The sequence below is a fragment of the Aethalodelphis obliquidens genome, unplaced genomic scaffold (assembly GCF_003676395.1).
Source record: "Aethalodelphis obliquidens isolate GAN/ISIS:26980383/991018 unplaced genomic scaffold, ASM367639v1 scaffold14, whole genome shotgun sequence".
Classification (NCBI taxonomy): Eukaryota; Metazoa; Chordata; class Mammalia; order Artiodactyla; family Delphinidae; genus Aethalodelphis; species Aethalodelphis obliquidens.
This window is the reverse complement of record NW_020837958.1, coordinates 38086025-38090779: the sequence shown is the minus strand read 5'-3', so window position 1 is coordinate 38090779 and position 4755 is coordinate 38086025. Positions and strand designations below refer to the sequence as shown.

At 53.0% G+C, this 4755-nt stretch overlaps 1 protein-coding gene and 1 long non-coding RNA gene across 5 annotated transcripts in view; one reads left to right on the top strand and one right to left on the bottom strand.

The window, feature by feature from the left end:
- TRIM3 (tripartite motif containing 3) overlaps positions 1–3835 on the bottom strand; it is a 24827-nt gene extending 20992 nt beyond the window's left edge. For 2 of the 4 annotated variants that reach the window (XM_027115518.1, XM_027115521.1), the window contains exon 1: positions 3393–3552. The gene's annotated coding sequence lies outside the window, so the exon portion shown is untranslated. Of the gene's footprint in view, positions 1–3366; positions 3553–3728 lie in introns of those variants that run through there. The other 2 variants (XM_027115519.1, XM_027115520.1) reach the window with 2 other exon arrangements.
- On the top strand, positions 3792–4285 carry LOC113625069 (uncharacterized). Its single transcript, XR_003434553.1, has 2 exons — positions 3792–3906; positions 4148–4285. It is a non-coding gene; the product is annotated as an uncharacterized LOC113625069 (long non-coding RNA).
- Positions 4286–4755: the final 470 nt, after the last annotated feature.

The window sequence follows — 4755 nt, the reverse complement described above, 5'->3', positions numbered from 1 at the left end:
GATGAAGAGTGGCCCCCGCTTGCCACAACTAGAGAAAGCCCTCGCACAGAAACGAAGACCCAACACAGCCAAAAATAAAAATAAATAAATTAAAAGAAGGCTCAACATTTAAAAAAAAAAAAAAGCCTGAAAAGAAATTGAAAAGGTGTGGCCAGAGAGGCAGGAGAATCAGGAAAGAGATATGAAAGCCAAGGGAGAAGAGAGCTTCACGAGTAAGAGAACAATCTTCATTGTGAAATGCTGCAAACAGTTCCCATGATCTAAAGCCCAAAAGAAGCTGGTATTAACCTCAGGGAGTGTGGTTTCTAAGGGCTGGAGGAAAGGAAGCCAGATCCAGGGGGCTGAAGAGGAAGTTGATTGTGAGCAAATGAGGACAGCCAGTGCTGATTCCACCTGATCTTTGACATCTGCAAAGGATGTGTTTCAAGGCTTTTCAGTTTCTCCAAATTCTCAAACAGCATCTAATTTCCTCCATGACTTCCTCGTACAACCTCAGGAGAGTCCCAGTATACATGACTGACACAGCTGTGAGTGAAGGTAGGTGACCGAGGCATTGTTAAAAAGTGGATGCAAGAGGCCAGTTAGGCTCACTTGCTTCTGAAAATGACTCACTCCTGGTCACTAGCCTCCAAGTGTATTTGATCATTTTAGGCTTCAGTAAAATGACAAATGACTGCAGGCTACAGTCTTTGGGTTTTCTTTGAAACAGATGAAGCCTTGGAGGAGGTGAAGTCCTCAAAGCCAAGGAATCCTTGCAATAAGATTGGCAGGGAAGGAAAATGATGAAATCTGCAGTACCAACTCTCCCACCCACTACTGCCAGACTGAGTAAGTAGGTGAATGAACCATTCAATGAGCTGATAAACCTATCAAACAATCAAACTTCCTGGGCCCTCTGCACAAGGCCCTTAAAGTGGTTACTGGAGACACCATGCTGAAACAGACACACTCCCTGTCCTTCACAAGTTCTCAGACTAGTGTGGGAAACAGACATGGAAATATACAACTACCATGTGATAAGTGTCATGATATTGACATATTCAAACTGCTATGGCAGCAAAGAGGAGGAAGTACCCAACTCTGAAGGTGGTGGAGAATAAAGAAGACTTGCAGAGGAAGGCATATATGAGCCCGCTCTTGGGGGACAAATAGGAGTTTGATAGGTACACTGGGAAAACAGTGAGTAATGGAACAGAAGCATGAAAAATTAAGAAACACAGACCAGGTGGGCAAGAGAGCAAGACTCAAAAGGGCAGAGGCTGTACTTGATGCTATCACAACCCACTCGATGCGAAGTCTCCACTTGCCTCTCTGGCTGCTCCTTCACTGTCCATTCCTTATATGTCTAGCTCCTCAGGGCTTTGTTCTAGGGCCTCTTCTCCCCTCACTTTCATACTCTGTCTGGAAAATCTCACCATCTCCCATGGTTTCAGTTACCATCCACTTGCTAATGACTCCCAAAGCCTTACCTCCTGTGCAGAAAACTTCTTGAACCCACACCTGTATATCCAGCTGTACCTTGGACATCTGTACAGGGATGATGCTAGAGACTAGTCTAAAACTGAATTCATTTTCCCCTAACCTACTCATCTTGCTGCGTCTCTCATCTCCGTAAAAGCCACCACCATCCACCTAGCCACATCAGCCAGAATCCTGGGAGTCTTTTCAATTCCTCCTCTTCTTTCAACTTTCAGATATAAGGTATGACTATTATCCTTGCTTCTGCTCCTAAAATGTGTCTAGGTTAAAAGTCAGGAGATCCAGGAGTTAGTCCTGACTCTCACTAATTTCACCAATGCAAGGTAAGACTCTGGACTACTCCATCCCCTTACTTGCAAATTGGGGGAGGGTATCTTTTTCTTCCCCAAATCTGAGATTCCCAAGGTTTCCTGTCCAGCCAAAGGTCCCTACAGACTGTAATATGCGCCCATGATTAAATCCAATCTTGTACTACCTTGAGTATGATTGCTGGTTTCCACAGGAAGGCTAGGTGTGTTAGAGAGTGGCTGTAGTTGTCCCTACCTCCCTTCCAAAATAAATGTTTGCTGAGTTTAGGGCACCCATGACACTCCCCCTGGGCACCCCCTACCCTAGCCTAGCAAAATGGTTTTGCTCCATTTTTCTGAACACAGGCTGTACTATATCAACTATGGGCCTTTGCTCAAGCTCTTCTCTCAGCAAGAATGCCATTGTCCCCTAAGTGGCTGAGGCAGCACCTGGCACACAGAGGGTGCTCAGTATATGTTGGTGATAAGAGAGCCATGTTTAAATCACTGCAGTATCCTCTCACCAGACAGAGAGGCAAAATCAAAGGCAATAACAAGACAAGTGAACGAAGTTCCAAGGAAAACGACCTCCACTTATCATAAAGAAGCTTTCCCATAGCGGAAGTAGTAAGTGCTCTGTCACTGGAGGCATGCAACCCAAGAGAAGCAGGGCACCTGTCAGGCCTGCAGCTCTGATTCCAATTCTGCAGCAAGTCAGAACCCTGCTTAGGGGATGAATGGGCACTGATGAGGTGGACAGACAGGCAGGGAGAGACCTGTGAAAAGGACCTCTGCACCTGCTCCAACCTACCAGATCTCATCTTCCTACAGGGGCCAGTCCTGGGTTTTTGCTTTCCACATCGGAGACCCACACACCAGGAACAAGCCCAGGGCTGGCCTTTAGTGGACTGACCTCCCTGGGGTGCAGCCTGCCCCTCCAACCTGCAACCATCTGTCCCTGCAGGTTTGCAGCCCATGATCTGAAGCCAAGTCCAGAAGGGAGGAGGCCAGAACCAGGGAGGAGCCTGGGGTCCTCCAGGCGGGGCCCAGGCTGCAGGGGAAACAGAAGGGTCCTTTCCTACAAGAAACAGCCTCCGGATGCGGCTTCCTGTCCAGAGGCCAGTGCTAGAGGAGGAAAGGGTGTCCTCTATGCCCGCTGGTGGGCCTCTAGGTGCCCGAGGAGGGAGGGGGTAGCAAAGGGTGGAAGTGTCTGCACCAGGGAGAAAGGAACCCTCGGACAAGCCGGGCCACAAGATTCCAGAGTCCCACTCAGCAGCCCCACCCGCTCCCCCACCCCCCACCATCCTCGGCCGCAGCGTTCGACACCCTCCGCCAACATACACAAGCTCCCAAACCCCGCGCTCCTCCAAGGAAGCATCACCCATCCACCCGCGCCTCCCCCCTCAAACATGGACCTCACGTGAGCAGCCACAGCCCGAAGAATCCCCCCACTGCTCTCACGGACAGGGACACGCCTCACGTGGACAGAGACAGGCACAGCTTTTGAAAAGCATCTATGCCCTCACCCACAGACACTCGGACAGACACACCGCCGCTCGCACCCGGACCGGGACCTGGGCAGACAGGGATACAAACGCACCCCTGGGGGCCGCCCGTCGCACTCACCGCGGCGAGGCAGGATGGGAGGGCCAAGACCCGGACTGCGGCCACTCCGAAGGGCCCGCGGCGCTGCTGCTGCCAGCGCCCGTCCGCCCGGCTCTGCCCGCGGCGCCGCCCCACGTCCCGCGCCTCCGCCTGTCCCCGCGCCGGCGCCGCCGCCGGACCCGCCGCACAGGCCGGAGGGAGGGGCCGGGGCGGGGCTGCGGACCAGCCGGGGGAGGGGGCGGCTCGGAGACCGAAGACCCACCCACGCCCCGCCCGCCGCCACGGAGGCCCCGCCCGCCCCAACCCCACCCGCACCGCTCCTCCAACTCTCCCGAAGCTCCTGCAGGAGCTGCCTACCCTGTCGGGCTGGGGAACCCTTGAGCAGGATCCCGGATCCCGGATCCTCGATCCCCGCCAGCTGCCTCTGGCTCCCGACGGCTCCAGGAAAGGGCAGCGCAGTGGGTCTCAGGGACTGGGCGGACGCTCCGTCACGAAAAGGCAGCTGGACAGCAGGGTGTTCGGACTCTGGGAGCCGGTAAGGGCTGTCTCCTGGAGGTGCCCTTCCAGGCTTTCCTGGGGGGGCTCCTATGGACTATGCTACTGTGGTCTCTGCTGAGCAGGGGGAGACAGGGATCGCCTGTGCCTCGGCACGGATCTCTGGGCGGCGGACGAGCCCCAGGGTAGAAGGGCAGTACGCAGAGCTCTGGGGAGAAGGGGCTGACGGGGTAGAAAGATGGGGGACTTAACTTGGCTCAAGGTGCCTGGCTCTCTCTCAGGAGCCCCCTCGCGAGGAAATTATGGTTCAGACCATCCAGCGACTCCCTTCCACCCTCCAAAGACCAGAGCAATTCTCAGAATCATCACCCTGTGGAAAAGCAGCCCCGGTGGAAAATAATAAAAAGTATAACAGTTAACAAGGACTGAGTGCTTATTATGTGCCAGACACATAACGAATCACTTTACATATATTATCTTCTTTAGTACACATAATCTTAATAGGTAGCTTCTTTTATTAGCCGTGTTTTGCAACGGAAATAACTGAGGGCCCTTGGCTCCCCAGACATTAACCCTGATCACTCAGGCAGAAAGTGCTGGAACCAGGGTTTGAGCTCTGCTTATAGGTCCTGCCTCCAGTCACTTGGAACCTCAGTACCTTTCATGTTGAAAAAGCCCCAGCGGCCCATAAAGTGAGGGGCCACCCCACTCTATAATGAAGCTCCAGTCAGATAACTGCACCCTTCCAGAGGTAGAGGAGAATGCTGAAAAAATCTGGAGCATTCCTTGGTCAAGGAGCATAGGGTGATGGTACCCGGTCCCTGAGTAAATCAAAGTGCTATTGGGGAGCTTTCTTGCATCACACAAGGTTCAGATTTGGGCTCAACAC